The sequence below is a fragment of the Perognathus longimembris genome, unplaced genomic scaffold (assembly GCF_023159225.1).
Source record: "Perognathus longimembris pacificus isolate PPM17 unplaced genomic scaffold, ASM2315922v1 HiC_scaffold_4707, whole genome shotgun sequence".
Lineage (NCBI taxonomy): Eukaryota > Metazoa > Chordata > Mammalia > Rodentia > Heteromyidae > Perognathus > Perognathus longimembris.
The window spans coordinates 29,700-53,966 of NW_025960054.1; the positions used below are offsets into that span (position 1 = coordinate 29,700).

The window sequence follows — 24,267 nt, forward strand, 5'->3', positions numbered from 1 at the left end:
CTTTGTCTGACTATTTTGATGTTCCCCTTCCCATCCCTAATTCAGATAAGCATATAGACAATACCCAGGGCACGAAAATTGAATACAGTGACAACAGGCAGTCTTGATTTCTGAATTAAGATTTTTTACTAGCTTTTGCCCTGGCTGGTCTCAAAATGTGGTCCTCCTGTCTCTACCTCCAATAACAAGCATTAGTAATAGTAACTAGTAAATTATGAAAATGAAATGGTAAGAATAGATCCCTCAAACTTCAGAATTCCCACAGGCTTTTACACTTGCTGCTAATAATTTCTTCTGCTCCTCTCTGACTGGAGGTCCACTGTGTTCATGGCCCCAAACTGGGAACCAATGTTCCCAGGTGAGTGTGCTCTGCCCACTAGAGGGTACTAGAGGGCCTTGAATGCCAGCTCCAGTTAGGGGCTCTGGCGACTTCCGTGTTGGACAGCTTCTGCACCTCAGTTCCAGCACTTGACTGGGGCTCTGGCCTTGTAGAAGGCCTTACCAGCCCTTCTGTGATGCCAAGGCTAGTCCTGAGATCCCTCCCTCCCTCTTAGTCCCCGGCATCCTCAGTCCCTCAAATCTCTCCAGCCTTCCCAAATACACTGGGTTCCCATGTTTCCATTTCTCTGCTCTCCCATTCTATCTGTCTGATATTCTTTCACCTTTACCTACTTGTTAACCTCCCTCCCGTACTTTCAGATCCACCTCAGATCACTTCTGTGGTCTACAGCCAAGCACAGAGGACTCTGCTCATCCCCTGCCTCCTAGCCTAGCCCCGCAGTGACCTTTCTCAGGACACTGACCATCTCATGCTCCATTTATCATTAGACAAGATCCTTGAGCTTAAAAGCACTAGTTGCTTGGAGAAATTTGCTGCCTCAATTTTCAAGAAACACTATGAACATTCCAATGTAGAAAGGTTTCTCAGGGGTAGTAGTTTTTTCAAAATATATGATGCTTAGGAAAATTTAGATTTCAGATAATGAATCAATGTTCATTAGACGTGTGTCTCTGGCACTTCAGGCTTACCTGAACTTCAAATGACACTAGGTAGTAGGAATGTTGTGTTTGTTTCCTAAATCTGGCCACCCCAAGGCATAGATAGGGTAGCCTCAGATAGGCAAGCAGGCAGCAAAGCTCCACCCCCTCCAGCCCCTTCTTCCCATATCTCATAAAGGAATTTTAAGGGAGGGAGGCAGCAGACCTGTGCCTTGAGGCTACCAATTGAGAGAGAATGGTAGCAAGGGAGATAATGCACTGGACCTTGGAGAATAGGGCAGAGGAACCAAGCCTTGTGGCAAAGGTAAATCCTGAGGGATCTTGAAGAGGCAGAGGCAGGAGTGGGGGCAGGGTATAGCCACACAGGCCCCTGTCTGTGCATGGCCACACTGCTGATGACAAAGCTTCCTGTATCTCTTGCATCAGCTCCTATCAGTACCACAACATTCCAGGGTGCCACCAGCACCAGAGTGCATTATACAGGAAAGCAAGATCAGAGGCTGGACTTCGGGGAGCTGCCCCAGGTCAGGAAGCTCCATTGACACCCATCCCAGTTCACATGAACACAGGCATTCTGCATAAAAGCTCACTGCAATCTCCCCAACAAAGTCATCCCCTTCCCAGAGGCCAAGGCTAATAGCAGCAGGACAGAAGCAAAGAATAAACCCACTTTGGGGCAATAGATGACATATGGTGCCTTCTGTACTCCTTTTCTACAAATACAATAACTGCTACTTGTGGACTGCCTACATTCCAGGTGGGGGACAAACACATGTACAAAATGCCTAGAAAATCAGGAGTGAGGCATACCTCTAACCTGCACCTGGTTCCCATGAACTAGCTAGCTATAATAGTCAGACTGCTCTTCCCTACCCCCTGATGGTGAAGTGCTGCCTCCACAGGCCAGGCCTGTTAAGGGCTGTGCAGAGGGGTGGATACCATGTCCATTCCATTAAAAGTAGTCAAAATGAACATTAGATAGAGAGACCTTTTGGAGGGTGCCTAATGTTTCATCACCTGGACCTAGGTGATTCAAAAAGTGAGCCAAATAGCCTGCTTACACAGATAGAAATGGATTGTTGCTCTCTTTCTGGCCTGGATGAAAATAGCTGCATTCCCATTAATAAATGAGATCGTTTCTAGATGATCCATCCTAACACTGCATCGTAACCCCAATCCCAACCTGAACCCTAACCTCTAACTTCTAACCAGTAACACCCCTAACTTTAATCCTAAATCCCAACTTCATTACCAACCCTGAGCTTATGCCTTTATGACCACCAGGTGCCAGTAGCAGTTTGGGGAGACCACACTGTGGCCACTATTTCGGATGTCCAAGCTCTGCCGCACTTTGCTACAGTCCTAGAGGCCAGGGCAGGGTCAGAGTTTGGTCCCCCAAGCCCTTTCTTCCTCTACCTTCTGACAGCCCAGCTGCCTTGGCCAGATGCTGATCCTTGTCCTTGCTTGTTTTCCTGGTTGCCCTCGGGGGGGGGGGGGGAGGAAACAGTGGCCATCTGGCTGGGCATAGGGCCCTTTGCCCAGTAGAAATGAGCTCAAATAAGAAGGCTCTGGCTGGCAAGTCCTATATCTCTCTGGATGAAAAGGGAAAAAGTGGCAGCTTACAGAGGGAAAGTGGCATCACACAGTACCCTAAGACACAGAGAAATTGGGGGACACACACCCAATGATCCCATCTTGTAAGACCAGAGAAGATCACTAAGAATACTCAAGTCTCAGTTGAATATAATGCCTTTTATAAAGAGGTTGACCCTAGAGGAGGTCATTACCTAAGGATGAATAGCAAATAAGCCCCAGATTTTCTTTTTTTGTTGTGGTATTGGAGGTGAAACTCAGGGCCTTAGGCATGCTAAATAAGTGCTTTACCGCTTTACCACTTCCTTTTCCAGGAATGCAATAAACTAAAGCTAGATCCTTATATATCACCCTGCACAAAATCAATTCCAAATGGGTCAAAGACCTCGAAATCAAAACAGACACCCAGAAAACACTAAAGGAAGGAGTAGGAGAAACACTTGGGCTCCTTGGTGCAGGATGGAACTTCCTTAAAAAAGATCCAGAAAGGCTACAAATCAAAGAAAGGTTGGACACATGGGACTACATCAAACTGCAGAACATCTGCAGGTCAAAGGACATAGCTCGCAAGATACAGAAAGCCCAAAGACTGGTAGAAGATCTTTACCGGCCATTCAACAGACAAAGGCCTCATATCTAAACTATTTGCAGAACTAAAAAAATTACCTTCTTCCAAAACAAAACCGCGAAGAACCAATAGCCCCCTCATCAAGTGGGCTAAAGACTTACAAAGAGTCTTCTCTGATGAGGAAATGAGAATGGCCAAGAGACATATGAAAAAGTGCTCTACATCACTGGCCATAAAAAAAAATGCAAATCAAAACAACATTGAGATTTCATCTCACCCCAGTAAGAATGTCATATATCAAGAAAACGAACAATAACAATTGTTGGAGGGGATGTGGCCAAAGGGAACCCTACTTCATTGCTGGTGGGAATGTAAACTGGTTCCGCCACTCTGGCAAGCGGTATGGAGATTCCTCAGAAGGCTAAATATAGAACTCCCCTATGACCCAGCAGCCCCACTATTGGGTATCTATCCAAATGACCACAAACATAATCACACTAAAGCCACCAGGACAACAATGTTCATCATAGCACAATTTGTCATAGCTAGAATTTGGAACCAACCCAGATGCCCCTCAGTAGACGAATGGATCAGGAAAATGTGGTACATACACACAATGGAATTTTATGACTCTATCAGAAAGAATGGCATTGACCCATTTGTAATGAAATGAAAGGACTTGGAAAAAGTTATACTAAGTGAAGTGAGCCAGACCCAAAGAAACATGGACTCTATGGTCTCTCTCATAAGGAATAATTAGCACAGGTTTAGGCTAGTCACAGCAGAGGATCACAAGAGCCTAATAGCTATGCCCTTATGAATGCATAAAATGATGCTAAGTGAAATGAACTCCATGTTATAGAAACGATTGTTATATCACTGTTGTAACTACTTTCAACGTGTCATGTGTAACTGTAGCTTCTATTATTGATGATCTTCTTGTATAATCCTCCTGTGGTTGTACCTACACTATCTCTGTATCTTATCTGAGTATATTGGAAACCATGTATACTGGTATTAAAACTAGGAAATTGAAAGGGAATACCAAAATCGAGAGACACGGGGTAAAAAAAAAAAAAAAGATGAAGAACTACAAAAGCAATACTTGCAAAACTGTTTGGTGTAAATGAACTGAATAACTCATGGGGGGATGGGAAAGGGGGAGGGGAAGGGAGAATGAGGGACCAGGTAACAAACAGTACAAGAAATGTATCCAATGCCTAATGTATGAAACTGTAACCTCCCTGTAATTCAGTTGGATAATAAGTACTTAAAAAAATAAGTATCTTAAATAATAAGGAAATAAAAGTTAAAATTAAAAAAAAGAATATGAATAGCAAATGCTCGAAAAAGTGCAGTGAAAGTGAGCACTTACACACAATTCATGGGGATGTCATTTCATGCAACTACTATGGAAAGGTATGTAGTTTGTTCAAGAAACTATACATAGATTTAGGATATGAAGAGATACCACTATCTTGTGAGACTGAGATTAGTTCCATGCATACATATACAGGTGCAAATCAACCCTCTGGAAAGCTAACATATGCTTCCAAGGATTTTTGAAGGAAGTGATAAATTCATAATTAGGCAGTGAGTATATATGTATAAAAGGCTAGTGGAAACCTCATTTGAAAGATTTTTTTCTTCCTAGCATTTTAAAGTACCTATGCTGCTTTGTTTATAATGTTATGCTTATGTGCATCTACCACTACAGCCTTGTGCAGAATGTGTTCGTTATTGCCCTCAAGTATTTTTTTTTATCTCCGGTGCCATTGAGGTCTCTTCCTGTAATTTGGGTCTAATGTATTTTGACAAGTGAAAAAGTACAGTTGGTTTTGCTCTTGTTTTAGGCTTGTGATAGAGAAGAATTTTCATTAGTACCACATATTCTTAGATGAGCAAATCATGAATAATAATATATTGAGCTAAGATTTTTGTGGGTTTTTTTTTTTTACTAGAAATTACCCTTGTGAAGGTGAAAGCTTAGAATGAAAATGTGAAACTCAATTTGAGTATTGACCTTGACTTAAGGAGGCTATCTAAAAGACAATATTTTTTAATGATTTATTGATCTGTGAACTTGTCAAAATATATTAGACACAAATTCTCTGCAGAGATATCAATAAGATGATGCTGGTTTCAGCTGCACATCGATTCTTATGAAATAGTAGTAGGTGCCTGTGTGGAAGACTGTACACATGGAATTTTTATGGAAACCTGCCTGGATCACCCAGCAATGTTCTGTAACACTTCTGGATATTGAGTTTGTGAACCGACCCACTAATAACTTTTGTTCATATCACACTGGCATACATTTTTCTGGCCATTTCACCATCTCTGTGATGTGGCTTCCTCTGATGCAACCCAGGTGAATCATCGCAAATGACTTTCAGACAAATAGTTTCTTAACATAGATACTTGACTCAAAGTTAACTTCATCCCTAGAGCCTCTCTATCTCTGGTCGTGGAGGAGATCATAGCACCTGCGATGAAGACAGAGAACCTGCAAACATGTTTTCAACTTAAGTTTTTCTTCTGGATGCAAGACCTCAGATGCATAGCCCCGGGGAAGTTTTTATACATCCTTCCTGGAGACTTAGAAAGCTTTTCATGAAAGATGGGCTACAGTACACATTTCTGTCAATGAAAACACACATAGCTTCAGAGTCAAAGATACACAAATATATACACCTGAAACTGTGGGCCTTTCTTACAGCCAGGATTTCAGCTTGGCAGATGACCTAAGGGATGTGCCCCTTGTTTTTCACATCCCTTTTTCTCCAGCTTCCCCTCCTTGTCAGGTCCTTGGCCAGCACTAGCTGCTTTTCTACCATGAAGCACCGAGCACACGTGGATGGAGATGCGATGATTGCTGCATTTTTCCCTCTCTACACTTTGGGAGCAGATGGCAGTAACAGTGCTGCCCCTGGGCATGAAGAGAACAAGCCGTAAGTTATTCTTTAACTTATTTCCACTTACTGCTTTGTTCTCAAGGTAGTCAATGGCTGAGGGAAATCTGGGTGCACAAATGAGTGTTCTCTGTTTTCTCTTCCCTGACAACTCATCTTTATTGCACCAGAAACACCACTGTTTCATTACTTTTTATTCCATCTGCTGTTCAGTAAATATCTACCTGGGCGTAGGAAAGGAATCTGGTTTCCTTCTCTATCCAGGGATGTAAGCACTTCACTTTACTGCAGTATCTTCTCCATTCCAGCTGTCACTGCATAGAATGAAGTGATGTTATTACAAACAACCTGAGTCTTTGCCAAGAGTTCTGTACTAAAAGGCTGCAAACCCATTTCCTTCCTCCCAAGTCAGTGGTCTCAGAACTTGTCTTTGCTAACACTTACATTTTGAAGACACTGAAAAAAAAATTCTTAGTGTAGGCTGCTGGCTCATGTGGTAATCTGAATTATTCAGGAGGCTGATATCTGAGGATCAAGGGTTGAAGCCAGCCAGGGCATGAAAATCCCAGAAACATTTATCTCCATTTAATCAGCTAAAGCTGGAAGTGGTGCTGTGGTCCAAGTGTTAGCCTTGAGCAAAAATGCTCAAAGAGAATATTCATGCTCTGCTTTCAAGCCCATGGACACACATACTCTCTCTCTCTCTCTCTCTCTCTCTCTCTCTCTCTCTCTCTCTCTCTCTCTCTCTCTCTCTCTCTCTCTGTCTCTCTCTCTCTCTGTATATGTTTGTGTGTGTGTGTGTGTGTGTGTGTCTCTTAAATTTTGGAGAAATATGTACTGTTTCAAACTAAGCAGTGCATCTTATTCCATGTCACATATGGTCCAAAATCCAGGTGTTACCAAGCATTATCAAAGATCCCCTATGGGAGAATTTTATCACCAAAGATGAGATATATTTTTCTTGTATACATGCTTATGCTTGGCTAGTGGTCTCTAGCAGAAGGTCTCACTAATAAATGTCTATGCAAAAAAAGAAAAAAAAAGGAAAGCAAAACTCTAAGCAGACAATTGGATAGAGATTTCAAGAGAATGTGTCATTCAGCTCTGCCATGTGCACTCATTTTCAAGTGCTGGTATGAGAAGTGTGGCCTGAGATTGCTGCCCACAGATGGGAGTAGAGATGGCAGGGGTCCAATTACTCTCTTCCTTGCTATAGAAGATCTACATCCTTATCTTATATGTCACTAGTGTATTTACTGATCTTTTTTTGTGATTGTCCTGGGAACACAGTGCCTGAGCATTCTCCCTGAACTGTTTTGCTCAAGGCTAGTGATCCTCCAAGTCAACTTAAATTTCACTGGCTCTAAATGTTCAGCTTGATACTTTCAATTCCATGATTGCCAGCATCCATATTTTTTTTCATTCCATTAAAACTTAACATTTTGTATGGCTTGCTTGAAAACTCATTGTAGCTTTGATTTTCATAGTCCTGATTGCTCAAATGGTTTAACTTTTTTTTCTATATTAGTTTTTCATATGTAATTTTTAATTTTTAAAGTGTCTGATCATGTACCTGTTCCAGAATTGGATTTTTTTCCCTAACAGTATTTAAATTTTAGAATTGTTTTGCACTAGGCTATTAATCCTCTATGAGATGGATAGGTAGCAAGAGTTTCAACCATTCATTTGGCTTTCGCATTGTTTCATTCACTGTGCTGAAAGTTTTCAGTTTGATGCAGCCACAGCTACTTTACATTTCCAGTGTTGAGTGGAATTTAGGGCCTTTGAATGAGAAAATGTATTCTGCCACTCAATCAAATTCAGTGCTAATTCTTGCTATTATTCCATGACCAGTTTGAGTTCTCTTAAATTACTGGTACATGTATGTTGACCTTAGGTTACTCTACTTCTTGAAAAGTTCCAGTCTCTTATTAAGAGTTGAAAAAAATACAAATTGAAGGATAGGGTCTAGTTTTACTCTTTGACACAGAGTGCAATGCCTTACTTAGGGTTCCATCGGTAGGAGATGCAGTTTTTTGTCCACTTCTCCAAGAATCAGTTATCTACAGTTGTTTACAACTATTTATTGGTTTTGTATTTCATTAATCTATGTGTCTGTTTTTATCCCAGTAATTTTTTTCTGTTCCTTGGCTCCATAGCATAAGAGAAAGACATGTACAGTGACACTTCAGGGTTGTTCTTGTGTCTTAAGGTAGGTCTAGATAATTTATGATTTCCTTTTTCATAAAATGTAAGCTTAACTATTCTATTTTTTGAGGGACATGAAAGGAAAGGGGAAGGAGTTTGCACTGGACCTGTAGATACTATACTGGTTCAGCTCATCAGGTATCTTGGGAAATATGTGTTGATATGTGTAATTGTGTTTATTCCTGCTGTGATTGTTCATTATTTTCCTTCAGTCTTATCACCTTTTGTGTACAACATCCTTTTGATTCATTGCTTACTGCTACTGTGTTTTTATTCCCTACTTTTTTCTGCTTGACTTCATTTCTTCTACTAATTTTGGGGTTGTATTTCTAGTTCCTAGAGATGCAAAGTAAGTTCTTTCAATATCTGCTGTCTTGACTTAAGCAGGGTTATCAGGTTCCTTTCATTCCTCTATTTTATATATCCATAGAGTTATCATATGCTGTTATCATTTTCCTTTGCTCCAAGGATCAGTTCATTGCTTGTAATTTGCCTTGAAATGCAATTCACTTTATCATGCAGTAAACTTTCATGAAACTGAATACTTTTAAGTATTATTTAAGTATTTATTAATGGTTGGAAAATGATTTATTTGATCATCCTATTATGTGCCTATTTCAATTGTTAATTTCTAGTATTAGTATCATGTGTTCTCACTATATTTTTTTAAAAATTAGAAATTTGGCAAGTGTTTAGTCCTAGCCCATCATCTCTCCTGGGGAATGTTCAAGGTGGAGGTAGTTGCAGAAGGTAAAGGCAACTTAATACTTTGTGCCTCAAGAAAGCCTACTCCATGTTTAATGGAAAATTTTTGCTTTGGTCCATGTATGTGGTAGTTAGATGGAGATAAAGGAAGCACTCTCTCTTTCCCCCTCTCTCTCTCTCTCTCTCTCTCTCTCTCTTTAAGCTTAAGTTTCTTAATGTGATTCATGACAAAATCCTTTTAGGCCCTTACATAATCCCATATACAAGCACAAAACACTACCTTCATATGCCATCCAATTGGTAGTAATGTTTTACATATTCATTGGCAAAGAGTCAAGCATCCAATCCATCAAAGTCATAAGGTGGAAATATTCCTCTTGAATTTTTATGTTCGCTATGCAGGTTTGCCTTCAAGAACTATCAATTTGTTTTGGCTTTGGCTTTTGCTATTGAAGAGATCAACATAAACCCAGATCTTTTACATAACATGACTCTGGGATTTGACATCTATGATATTCAATATGGATCTTGGACAACATTTAAAAATCCCTTCATTTGCCTCTTTGGGAAGTACAAGATTCCAAACTATAACTGTATGAGAGAGAGCAAGTCTGTAGCAGCAATTACAGGGACTTCAGGAGCAACATCTTCCCAGATTGGGACACTACTTGACGTCTACAGGTTTCCACAGGTGAGAGTGGGAGTGGTAGAGGATTTTAACGATGTCTGATTTGGTGCCACTTCAGATGTTAGAAGCCAAAGATAGGGAGAGACTGGACTTATAAACCTACCAAATGTTCTCATTTCAAAGAGTAACTATTCAAAGATAATGGGATAGCTATAGTCCCATTGGTTTGGAAAAGGAGATAGAAAAGTTGCAGTAGACAAAGGGACTTAAAAATACGTCTTGTAATCATTATTCTTTAAGAAATCAGGAAATAGGAAATAACTTTAAGATGTTGAGATATGTTGAACTGGGTGCTGGTGGCTCACATCTGTCATCTTAGTGACTCAGGAAACTTATTTCCAGCTAACCAGAGAAAAACAGGCAGTAATGTGTGGTTCAAGTAGTAGAATGCTAACCTTGAGGGAATGAGCCAAGAAGTCCATGAGGCCTTGTAAAATAATTTAAATTAATTTTTTTTTCAAAAACAGAAAGAGAAACCTACCTTCAACCTACTTTACATGGTTATGTAACCTGTATCATGAGTGGGATTATGATGGATTGGAATTTTCTAATTCATGCAGCATCCTGTTTTCATTCCCTTTAGCTTACCTCTGGGCCTGTTGATCAAGACCTGAGTGACCATTACAAGTTTCCTGGTCTCTATCAGATGACCCCAATAGACACATCAATAGCCAGTGGCATGGTCTTACTACTGCTTCAATTCAGCTGGAACTGGGTGGGACTATTAACCATACAAGATGAGAACAGTTTATGGATTCTTCCTGCACTGAAAGAAGAGATGGCCAAGAAAAGAGTTTGTGTAGCATTTGAGATAGCATTTCAAAACCTGGCCATCTCAAATATTTTCAAATTCATGGCACGTTATAATGAGATAAATAAATCTTCAGCAAATGTCATCATCATATATGCTGATAATGAATTCTTACATTATTTAATGATCTGTGTTGAGCAATGTTTAATGCTAGGAAAAGTTTTTATCATAAACTCAGAGTTGAATTTAACCATGAGAAGGAGATATTTCATTCTAGGTTCATTGCATATACCTCTCATTTTCTCACAGACTCACCCAGATGTTTCTGGATTCACAGATTTTGTCAAGGCAGTAAACCCTTCCAAATACCCTGAAGACTTTTTCCTTGCTAGGCTGTGGTTTCTCTCTTTTAATTGCTCAGATTCTGGGTCTGACTGTGTAACATGGGAGAACTGTCCTCATGATGCTTCCTTGGATTGGTTGCCTGGGCATGTTTTTGACCTGATTATGACAGGACATAGTTACAATATATACAATGCTGTGTATGCTGTGGCCCAGGCTTTCCATGAGATGCTTCTTCATCAAACAGAAATACAAGCAATCGGACATAGAACAGGAACAGTGCCTTCCCCTGCACAGGTAAGGCCTGCTGGATGGCACATACCAATAAGAAAGTCACTTTGTAGAGAGGTTTCTTACTGTATAAAATTTAGTATTTCAGGTATTTTTTGCAAAACCCAAGAATCTATATTTTTAAAAAATATCTGTGAGATTCTCCATACATGTATTTATGTGCTTTTCCGGAACAGCAGGCCAGTAGTAAGAAGATGTACTCTATGTATCTAAGAATTCTTTTAGTTACAAATAGCCTTAACATGCTAATAGCTAATGTTGTGAAAAGTGTAAAATCACCCTTTCCCACTATTTTTCATAAGTAATTGACCTCCTACATGGCATTGTCTATATTTTTCACAAGTGACCAATTTTGTTCTACTTTATATATTAAAAATGTACAAAGTTCAAACTATAAGCATTTAAATTAGTGGTTGTGGAAAACTGTACCTAGTCGACTAAAAAATTGTGTCACTCATGACTGTTTACATGGAATTCATTTCTCTTTGAAGGAGGCCTTCTATTTCCTTGCTGAGTAACTAGGATTCAGAAAGATTATTTTTTATTTCCCCGTAGATTTTCTTCTGGGACACTTCATTGTTCGTCTTTGTTGTTCTTGAATTCTGAATTAGAAATTTAAGGCAACCAGGAGCTTTTCTTACCCATGTTTTCCATCTTAACTCTGGGATATAATCCACTGTAATTCAGTGTATCTCTTTTAGCTGCATCCTTTCCTGAAGAACATACAATTTCACAATCCTGCTGGACATCAAGTGATTTTGCAGGAGAAAAAGAAACTAGAGGCTGAGTATGACATTACGAACATTTGGAATTTTCCAGACGGTCTTGAACTTGAAGTGAAAGTGGGAAAGTTTTCTCCAAGTACTCTACATGGCCATCAACTATCTTTATCTGAAGATATGGTAGCATGGGCCATAGAAAATACAGAGGTGTGTTGGATCTCACTATAATGACTTTAAGGACATATAAGTAAGCCAAATACACACTTATAATTTGTCCCTTATTGGGTGCCACCAACTTACTCCTGTAATACTATCTACTTGCTGGCTGAGTTCTGAATATTACGCTTTCAAGTAAGTCTTAGCAGGAAAGCCAGTGAGACTCATCTCCAATTAATTATCAGTAAAGCAGGAATTGGAGCTGTGGATCAAGCATTAGACTGCTCACCTTAAGCAACAACCATGAGATACACAACCTAGGCTCTCAGTTCTCAACTTTGTTCTGACAGATACTCTCAAAAAAAATTATACCTTATGTGCTTACTAAGCACCAAATATTGTACATTTATATATTTCCAATTTAAGAAATTGTATTGACTGATAATTGGATAGGAAAGAAACAGAATAACTTAAGAGAGGTAGGTATTGGTGGCTCACACTTGTAACCTTACATTCACAAGTGTCTGACAGACTCAGATCTAAGATTACAGGGCAGTTTAAAGCTCAAATGGGCATAAAAGTCTGTGAGACTCTCATCTCAATTAATTACCAAAAACCTCAGGTGGAGATTTGGCTCAGGTGGTAGAATACAAATTTTGAGCACACACAAAAAAGAAAGAAATCTCATAGACATTGTCCCAACTTTGAGTTCAAGCCCCAGAAACAGCTCAAAAAAAGTTATCACTGTGTTTTTTAAAGGTTATGGAGCATGTTATCATAAAATCTAAACTACATTTTTCTTAGCAGGTTTCTGTGCTGTGACAAAGTATCAAAGCAATAGCTTCAAGAGTTTTAAAGGTTTATTTCGCTCCATTTAATGGAATTTTCATTTAATGGTTAATTGCCTGCTACTTGGGCATCTTTCTTGAGAACAATTGGTGGAGCATGAGTAAAAACAAGATTGTCATTGCATGGCCACCAGATAAGTAACGAGAAGACATGTTGGGACTGGGGTCCAAATAACCCTAAGAAGGGGAGACATGTGTATTACCTTGCAGAATACTTTTAAAGCTTCAAACATGATTCTTCTTCCTTACTCATCCATCAGTCCAAAATCAGGAGGAGGTAACAAATAATGACATGAAATTGAGGACACTCTATAGGGGATAGCCACCAGGACTTACATTCTCACCATTAATCTCCAACTTTTAAAAGTCTCACACTTGACAATACCTCAACAGGCTAGATAAGATTTCAAGGTTAAAGAACATAAGCATTTTGTGGTATGATGTGGAATAAAGGTAACAATGTTCAAATAATTGACCAGATTTATGTGCATAAAATACTTTAGTTAATAATCCCCTTCTTTGAAATACTGGAATTTTTGGAGTGTCCGGTAAAAGTCTTAACACTCACTGACATGTATCTGGTTTTCCTCAGCCACCTCACTCTGTCTGCAGTGAGAGTTGTGGTCCCGGATTCAGAAAATCCACACAGGAGGGAAAGGCTACCTGTTGCTTTGATTGTACTCCTTGCTCAGAGGATGAGATGGCTAATGGGACAGGTAAGTTAATGAATTATAAAGCAAATTCATACTCTCTCCTACTGTCCCCAAATCCACACATTGTAGCAGTTGTGTATTAGGATTGTAGCATTGAAATTTTTTCTTCCTTCGTTAGTAACTTAGTTGTAACCATGAATAATATTGCTCATTGAAAAAATTTCATGGGCTCTGAATCACCTGTAGGATTAATTGTTCCATTCTGTTGTATGCATATTTATTCAAGTAATCATTAATATAAGTTTAACACATATCGTTTTAAGTTGAAAGTCTTTTAAAATAAGATCTCCATTTTCTTAAAAATTAATTTTAGAATACAAAGAAAACAGAGATCTTTCACATCTTTATTTCCTCATGCCCAGAAATGTTCTTGCAACAAAGCAAGTTCTGGGGTTGAGTTTTGTGTTAAAAGCAAGCACAAGTTTTCTGCACAGCTTAATTTTAGAGCTTGAAAAGTGAGTTCAGTTTTGTTGACCAACTCCATATAGGTCAGTAGGAGCAACAAATATAACAACTGCAAAGAAGTGCTATGGGTCCCTATTTATATTGTCCAGAGACATATAGGGAAGTACAAGCCTTCATACACACTTTTGAGTGAGGGGTATGACTAGTGCACAAAATGCTGAGACAATGGTGGAAATGTGAAGGGTGTAGTAAATTTTTGGCAGAATATTAGAAATGGCAAGAAAAAAATATGTGTGACAGTCACTGTAGGTAGACAAAAAAGAATGTGAGAATGTGTGTTGAAATGTGAAGAAGACATAAAATAATATTGAATATGTCTGGTAATACTTGGTAATATTTGCATTTATAGTAATAAGTATTGACATATTAGAACTATCTCTATGTAGATATTTCCTGAAAGTACTAACAATGTACTAATGGTTATTTGTCTTCCTCACCAGATATGGAGCAGTGTGTGAAGTGTCCAGATCATCAGTATGCCAACACACAGAGAAACCAGTGCCTCCAAAGAGCTGCAAGCTTTCTGGCTTATGGAGAGCCCTTGGGGATGGCCTTGGCCTGCATGTCTCTTGGTTTATCTATAGTCACAGTGGTTGTCCTTGGGGTTTTTTTGAAACATCACAACACCCCCATTGTTAAGGCTAATAACCAGGCTCTCAGCTACATCCTGCTCATCTCCCTCATCTTCTGCTTTCTCTGTTCCTTGCTCTTTATTGGCCATCCCAACACAGTCACCTGCATTCTACAGCAAACCACATTTGGAGTTGCTTTCACTGTGGCTATTTCCACTGTCTTAGCCAAAACTGTAACCGTAGTTCTGGCCTTCAAGGTCACTTCTCCAGGGAGAAGGATGAGGTGGCTGCTGGTGTCAGGGGCTTCTAAGTTCATCATTCCCATCTGCATCCTGATCCAGGTGACTTTCTGTGGAATCTGACTAGGGACCTCTCCTCCCTTCATTGACACAGATGCCCACTCTGAACATGGGTATCTCCTCATCCTGTGTAACAAGGGCTCCCTCACTGCTTTCTACTGTGGCTTGGTATACCTGGGCTCCTTGGCCCTAGCCAGCTTCACTGTGGCTTTCCTGGCCAGGAACCTGCCTGACACCTTCAATGAAGCAAAATTTCTGACCTTCAGCATGCTGGTGTTCTGCAGTGTATGGCTCACCTTCCTGCCTGTCTACCACAGTGCCAAGGGGAAGGTCATGGTGGCTGTGGAGGTCTTCTCCATCTTGGCCTCCAGTGCAGGGCTCCTGGGTTGCATCTTTGCCCCCAAGTCCTACATCATCTTGTTAAGGCCAGATAGAAATGTTCTACATGGTTTCAGGAACAAAACACACACTGGGAGAAATAAGCCCTCTTAAGATGAAGCTTACTTACTTGATCAAATGTATAGAAGGTCTAGGCTAAATCTACATTCCTTTTCTTTCCATCAGATATGAGTTTATATTGCTTGAATCACCTCAGTGAAAAAGTGACTCTTACTCATTTCTCCAGGAATGCTACAATCATAAACTGTAGCCAGAGTCGCATAAATTTGAATTTCATTCTGTGTATTTGGGGTCTACTTACTTCGCACTTATCCATCTCCATTACATTTTCTTTGTTCACTTGTTTTCCAATTTTGCATTCTTACTTATTTGCCTAAAATGTCCTTTTTGTTACCAGTTCCGGAGCTTGAACTTAAAGCCTGGGTACTGTCCTTTAGTATTTTTGCCTTTTACCACTTGAGTTGCAGCTCCACTTTTGACGATATGGTGATTAACTGGAGATAAGATTTTTTAGACTTTGTCGCTGAGGTTGGCTTCAAACCATAAATCTCAAATCATAGCTTCCTGTGTAGACAGGCTTATGGACAGTTTTCTAAAGTACATTAATTCCTGCCTGCATACCTGTTCTTGAAGTGCCCAAGTCGCGATACCCCCAACACGACCCTCAGAATGAAGAGACCTGATGCAAAGGCAGGGGGTGCTTTTATTGAGAGCAAGCTCGAGCTTGGGCCATCTGCCAGCACTCTGAGGCAGCTGGTGTGGAAGAGCGGCTCCCGGCACTCGAAATGATTGAAGGGTTTTTAAAAGAAACACAAGCAGGGGGTTACATGAGTTCATATGCATTTGGCATTACAGGATTGGGTGCTGGTAGATGCTTTTCTATTGATTGGCTAGGAAGTCTAGAGGTTTCCTTGGTTCAGTATCCTGACTCACATCTGCATTGCAGGTGTCTAGTTTTCCTCAACTGTTGGTTATCTCAGGGGTAGGGCGACCTAATAGTTATGGCTCCGAAACGTTCCCCCTGGGTGTGGTATTTCTTGGAACACTTTACTGTTTTTTCCCGAAACTCAGCCAAGGGATTATTTAAGAGTTTCTATGGTCATTGTCACCCAGCTGCCCGGAACCATTGTTGTTTTCTTCAGGGGAGAATGGGGATGGGGTGTGTAGCTCTATGGGGAAGCAAGCAGACTTACTGAAGCAGAATATGTAGTTAACATTAATCGATACACCTTTCATTTTATGCTGCTTAACCCAAAATACATTTCATTAATATTTTCCTCTTAACAAAGTTACATTTTTTGTGTCATAGTTTTGTATTTCTATTCACACAGTGGTCTTTTGCAATATTCCCCAGTCAGTTTTGTGGGACTATTCTCTCCCACCCACCCCCATCCTCTCCATTTTCCTTCCCTTTCATCCTCTTTCTTCTGCCTTTACCCTCTCTGCTTTCTCTATACTGTTTTAGAATTTCAAGAATCGGTTTTATATGTGACAGAAACACAGTTCATTTGTATATCACAATGTATTGGATTCTCAAAGTAATAACAGAGCAAAGTATAGACTCATAATACTTTGCTTAGCCATAGCTGGATATACTTTTCAACTCATTCATGTTTAATCACTTTAAAAATATTATACATACAAAATTCTATGTATTAGTTATGTAAACTTTTTTATGTTACCAATTGATGTTACCTCTGTTAAGAACAAGAAAATGTTATATTTCCAATTGTGGGAGCATGTTTCTCTGACCTGTGGTGGACTCCGCCTCGGCACAAATTTGCCAAGCCTCTTGTAATGGTAAAGGCCCACAGAATGATGCGTATGCTTAAGTATTTTCTGTGTTTGATGGCTGAAAGAAACCATGTGGTCATGAGACTTTCTCCCCTGTTTAGAGAGTCCCTGGGGAGACTTGTTTCCCCAGCTGCTCCAGGGAAAGGCTTTTACAATAGGAAAGAAAGTCTATTGTCAAAGATAATTAGCTTTGCAGAAATAGTAGCTAGGTAAAGGATATATGTGTGTGTGTGTGTGTGTGTGTGTGTGTGTGTGTGTGTGTGTGTTCTAATCTTGAAGTTGTGAATTGATTCTAATGCTATATAAACCCTGGCCCTCCTAAAATAAAGTGTGCATTGGTTTACTCGCGTCTGCATCCCCCTGTCCTGATTTTTGTCGTTACAGTTTCCGAGGTTCAAGCCCCCTCCAGAGGACTAATGCAGAAAGCCCCACACAGGGCTGCAACATCCAATATTTTAATTTTATAAGAAATGCACTGTTCATTATTTTAAAGAGACTGAATTATTGGGTTCTATATGTGCTTAATACATATATAGTCACATAATGTCAGGCTTTTCTGCCCTCTTCTACTGTTAATTGCATCTTTCTTCTGACATTTGTTTATCTAGTAGCTCACTGGTCATATACTGAGAATGGGATTTTATTGTTTTAGTTTTAAACTGGAAATATAACAACGCACTGGTCAAAAAACCCACTGTGCATATTATGTTCTTTTTGAGAGGCATACTAATTAGCAGCATATTTATAAATTGGTAATTTTTTTATCAAGAGACAGTCAAAATACTACAGTTTATGTTGAAGTTTGTATTTTATGTTTCCTATTGATTTTAATAATTTCATCAATATGGTTGGATTGCTATTGCTCAGCAAATCACTGATTATTCAATCAGTATCAAGCAATCAACACTCATCATAATGTATGAGTTCCCCAATAGCCACTGTGCAGAAGTCAGAGTGCATGTGGCCATCAGAAAGAATAGGTCTTGGTGGAAGAAGGGCACCAAGAGCTAGACGCTGCCCTTCCCCCAGCCCTGGGACAATGGGAGGGAGTCCCTCCCACCTTCCAGCCTCAACCGGAAGAGAAGCCCCCACCCCTTTGGGGGGCGAGCACGTGCGCACCACCATGATGGTTGCCCGGCCCAGAAAGGAAGTTCCAGGATCACTTCAGTGACAGCACAGTCAGCCAATCAGGCAGTCACCCCAAGTCCTTCCCCTTCCACCTTTGTCATTATAATAAATAGCTCTGGCCCACCCTCGGAGGGCTGAGACGCATCCCACCATCACAGCGTGTCCCTGATGCCTTCTTTCCGCCCCGGGCTCCTGGTAACATGTGAGGGAACTGGGGGGAGGGGAGGCTTCAACAACCTTTCCTCAACTTAGTGCAAGTCCACGAGAGTACGCCTTGTCCTTCTGCCGGTGGAAGGCAAGGCCGAGTGCTCTTTCATAGATTTTAGGGTTCAAGCATTCTCCCCGGGAGATCGGGGAGAAAGGGATTGTTCAGATCCCAACACTCCTTAAGGCATCCTGACAATGTTGTACAATTGTTACAGTCAAATGTAGGAGAGATTGGGTGTTGACACTGGGGATAATACAACAAAAATAGAGGACATTCAAAGGCTTCTTACCCACTTAAAGGAGGGGTCATGAGATGAGCAGGACACTCAAATTTATAGCAAGTATCCCAAAGAAGTACATATTAAACATAAACATATAATGTTTTATCTATATATAGTTAGTATTGCCTGACAGGGGCAGAGGTGTGGGTGGTATGAAGCCCCTCATAGCTCCATAGCATGATGTTCCCAGACTTTTGATCTAGTTATCTTCATGTGTGAGGCACCAAAAGAGTGGCAGTCTGTTACCATCAGGGTTAAATGGTGTCACAAACTTTTATTTCACAGTTCCTCCATGAAAGGTAGAGAAAACCATATTCTCATGCACGCACACACGTGCACACACACACACACACACACAGAATAGCAAAGAAAATAAAAACCAACACCTCTTTTAGATGCAGAGAAATAAGATCAAATGCAACCCACAGTATCCATGCTGGTGATAGAAACCAGAATCAGCAAGATACTGGTGACTCATATTGAATCCTAGCTATCCAGGAGACTAAGATCTCATGATCATGGTTCAAAGCTAGCCCCGGCAGGAAATACATGAGACACCTATCTGCTATTGACCTACAAAGAACCAGAAGTGGAGCTGTGGCTCAGAGTAGTAGAGTGCTAGCCTTGAGTACAAAAGGGCTGATAATAAAAAAGACTCAAAGCACCAATAACTTTGTTGAGCTTAAATCCATAAAAATAATAAAATAGGGAAATGATTTATTAATGGAAATGAAATAGTTTCTGACAAATCTCGGACAAAAGACTTATTAGACAACACATTCTAGCAGCTGTCACTAGTAGAGGGCTGACAGAGTACCTAGTATACTTAAGGATCTAGAGTTCAGATATATAACACTATATAAAATTGTCAAAGAATATGGTAACTCATATATATATTTTTTATATATTATTATTATTTTTTTTTGGCCAGTCCTGTGCCTTGGACTCAGGGCCTGAGCACTGTCCCTGGCTTCTTCCTGCTCAAGGCTAGCACTCTGCCACTTGAGCCACAGCGCCACTTCTGGCTGTTTTCTGTATATGTGGTGCTGGGGAATTGAACCCAGGGCCTCATGTATATGAGGCAAGCACTCTTGCCACTAGGCCATATTCCCAGCCCGGTAACTCATATTTTGAGAAGAAAAATGTCTTTTTTTTCCACATATGGCATTGGTGTCTGTGTAGAAAATCCCCGAGACATCTGAAAACATACCTGAAACAAATGGATTGAAGCAGTATCATACCACTCCTGAATAATACACAAAAATGGATCATGGCTATACTTACTTTAAAAAAAAAAACTGCACTTTAACTAGAAAAGAAAGAATACTATCTATGTTGCAGAAAGTGATAAGAAAAACAAGGAAAGGGAGGGTAGACAGAAAGAGGAGACAGTATAAAGAGAGAAGTGAGTTATATTTTCAAATAACCTAAATGATCACATAGAAAATCAGTTCTATGAAAACATCCACTTAAAAGTCCAATGAAAAATGTTTGTACTTCCAAATTTTCCTACTAATTTTGAATTATGTATAATCTCCACACAACCTTTCCGAATTTGTTAAGGTAATTTATGATACAATGAGACTTCAGACAGCATAAATATCATAGGAAATTTTTTTAAAGAAACAAATTGAGATATGTAAGGAGAGAAATATCTAAGAGAACAACCTGAAAACTCTTTAACATTCACAACATGTGCAAGAGTTTACAGCAGGTGAGCTACCTTATTTGGTTTATTTACTTTTATTTACTTTCCATATGATTGGATGAAAAATCAAAATAACCCAGAATCCCAGATAGGCAAAACCAAGGGAGATGGTAAAGCTATAAAAATAAAAAAGTCTAAGTAATCGTAATCAATTCTCTGGTGCCCTCTTTAAAGGACCAAAGTGTAACTAGTCATCAAAGACACTCCCAGTGTCTCTGAAGGTGATGATCTACAATGTTATTTTTCTTCCAACACTCTGGCACCAAACCTGTCCTGTTTCTTGAACCCATTTTTCAACATCAACTGGATGTCCCACAATGCAGTTCTGACACCCCCAAGACTTAGCATAGTTCATGCAAGTTCTGATTTCAGTCCCACCACACTGCCTCCAGGACAGAAGCCAGTGTAAAGCATGTGTTTACTCTGTCTAGTCCCCAGTCACCTTCCAGAAGTGACAGAGGGTAGCACTGAGCAGCTATGATAACAAAACTTTGATTCCAGCCTTTCTGCTTAATAGCTCCACCACAGAGCCAGCAAAACCATTCAAAAAGTTATATGAGAGCTTCCACCTCCCTCTTTACTCTCATTTTTTATAGCAAATATCCACATTTCTCTAGGAACCAAAGGTTGAACTAATCAGTGGAGAAACAGCTATGAAGCTAGCTTACACAAAGCTCAAAAGGTAGTTTTTAAAATTTTTTAAATGTTCCCAATTCCCAGTGTCCATCTCTTAAACAATTGTTCACTTGATATTATAATTACCTATGAACTCCTACCACATTGTTGATACTCTCATAATGGCAAGAAAATATTTTCATTTTATACAGATCTGAGTACAGCAAATCTAGATTTTGGTGCACATTCATATAATTATTGCTAAAATGCTTTTCACGTGGGTGTGGTCAGAATTCTTAACATATCTTTTCCTTCTCTCTAGAGAAGTCCTTTAAACAATTCCTACAATGGGGACGTTGGTGACATACATAGTCTCAGCATTTTATTGTTTTCTTCAGGAAACATCATTTCATCCATATTATCATCATAAATATATTGTTGTTGTTTTTAATGCTCATGGAGGGTATTTACTCCCATTTTTCCAGTGTTCCATTGAGCAACTATAATAATGGATTCATTTGAATGACTTTATACATACATATTATTTGTGGTCCTTTTGATTATCCCTAATACTTTCTTGATATTTCCTATACAAACATGTTTTCCCCTTGGTCCTGTTTTGTTCTCACTATAGTGCCTCTGAGCACCTTTATTACACTTCCGACAGTTGCTAGAAAGTGTTGTCTTTTTACCATAGTGTCTGAGATTTCTTAGACATTGCTTCATTTCTATTAATAAATTATTTCCCTTTCCCTCTGGTCCTCTGATGACTAACTGGAGTTAACTGTCTCATGTATTTCCTGCCAGGGCTGGCTTTAAACCATCATCCTCAGATCTCAGCCTCTTGATAGCTCAGATTACAGTGAGCCACCCAGTACCTGGCTGAGTTTTGCTTTTATCACCAGCACAAGGATACTATGGATTGAATGTTATCTTAATTCTTTGCATCTTTAAGAGTTATCAATTTTTATTTTTTCTCTGTGTGTGTGTGTGTGTGTGTGTGTGTGTGTGTGTGTGTGGTGTATGTGAAAGAGAGTATGGCTTCCTGTATCCTTCCAAGAGGAACTATAAAGTAAATGTATGTGACATTATTTTAAGTAACAGAGTTTTATTCTGTTTTATTGCCTCACATGAAGATAAGGTGATCAAAAACCTGGGGGCATCATCCTATGGAGCTGTGAGGGGACACATACCTCCCAAAAGTCTGCTCCAGTCAATGAATATTCACTATACATACATAAAATATTAGATGTATACACTTAATATATACTTCACTAATAGATACTGGATAGAGGGCCTTGCTCATCTCATGACTCCACATTTAAGTGGATATTAATACTTTGGTGTTTTTTTTTTATTTTTATGGCTTATTACCACCAGTGAAAACACTAGTTCTTCACATCTAAAACAGACTATAATATTTGCACAACATTGAAAAGATATCTTAAGAATCATCCCTTATCTGTTACTCAGACTTGATAACTTGCTCTCTTACGTGATGGCCAAAATGCATGGTTATTTCTGCATAATGGATAGTTGGGGATATCATATTTTGTGACAAATATTTACTGCTTGCTACTAAATGGGTAATCTGTGTTTTACTCAACAATAATAATCCACTTCTATTGATGAAATTATTAAAATAAAGGACAGAGATACAATATGAACTTCAATAGAAACTGAAATATGTTGACCATCTCTTGATAAAAATACTAGTAATTTAGAAATATTTTGTAAATAGTATGCCTTTTTAAAGGAACATACACACAATGTATTTTTAGCCAATAATTACAATTTAAAACTGAAGCAATAGAAGCCCAACATCAATATATAATCATTTACCCATTACAAATACAAATGTCCTCATACTAATAAATTGTCACATCTAATTGGAAACCTTTGTAGAATTATTCAAAGATAATAAAAATAAATTTCGAAAACAAGGAATGCAACTATCAGAGGAAAGGTGCAATGAACCACAGAAAAGAGGAGAAAGGCACATATTTCTTTAAATATATAGTCATGTATTTCTTTAAACAAGGTATAAAAACCCCATAATTCAGTCTGTTTAATAATGAATAATGCATTTCTTGTAAAATTAAAATATTGGAGATATAACATTTACTTATTATCAATAGACATAACTTCAATTGGTAACATAAAAAGAAAATATTATGTATGTAATGTATATAATTTTATACATATAATATGTTTAAAGTGATTAAACAAGAACAAGTTGAAAAGTATACACAGCCACGGAGAAGCAAACTATTATGAACACATACTTTCCTCAGCTATTACCCAATAAAGCCAATATATTATGATATAAAATGGAAGTATATTTTTGTAGCAAATAAAATCTGTTCTTGAAATTCTGAAACAACATAGAGAAAGCAGAGAGGGAGAAGGAAGAAGAAAAGGATGAAAGGACAGAGAGAAGGAAAGGAAATTGAGAGGATAGGGGAAACACATGTACAGAGGTCTCACATATATTTAAAGAAGTATAGTTTTTTGGGTTTTGGAAATATACCTGAAATGTTTCATTGCATACAGTAAGAAATTCCTCTATGTATTGATGTTCTTCTTGGTATGTGCCCTCCAAAACAGAAGTCCTTACCAGTATAGGGGAAAGCACCATCCTTTTTCTATTTCCGATTGTCTGTAGTTCTGTTTGATGAAGAAGCATCTCATGGAGAGCCTGGGCCACAGCATACACAGCATTGTATATATTGTAACTATCTGCAGACATAGTCACAACAAAAATGTGCCCAGGCAACCAATCCAAGGAGGCCTCAGAAGGACAGTTCTCCCATGTTACACAGTCAGACTCAGAGTCTGAGCAATTAAAAGAGAGAAACCACAGCCTAGCAAGGAAAAAGTCATCTGGGTATTTGGAAGGGCTAACTGCCTTGACAAAATCTGTGAATCCAAAAACATCTGGGTGATAGTGCAAAAAATGAGAGGTACATGCAATGAACCTAGCATGAAGCATCTCTTACTCATGGTGAAATCCCACTTTGAGTTCATGATAAAGACTTTGCCATTTATTAATAATTATTCAACACATATCATCATATATGGCAAGGATTCATTATCAGCATATATGATGATAACATTTGCTGAAGACTTATTAATCTTGTTATAATGTGCCATGATTTTGAAAATATTAGAAATGACATAGTTTGGGAATGCTAGCTCAATGGCTACACAAACTCTATTCTTGGCCATCTGTTCTTTCAATCCAGGAAGAATCCACAAGCCATTCTCATCTTCTAAGGTTAACAGTCCTACCCAGTTCCAGCT

At 39.1% G+C, this 24,267-nt stretch overlaps 1 pseudogene; it reads left to right on the forward strand.

The window, feature by feature from the left end:
* Positions 1-1,379: 1,379 nt before the first annotated feature.
* Positions 1,380-15,324, forward strand: LOC125344939 (annotated as a pseudogene).
* The last annotated feature ends 8,943 nt before the right edge of the window (positions 15,325-24,267 follow it).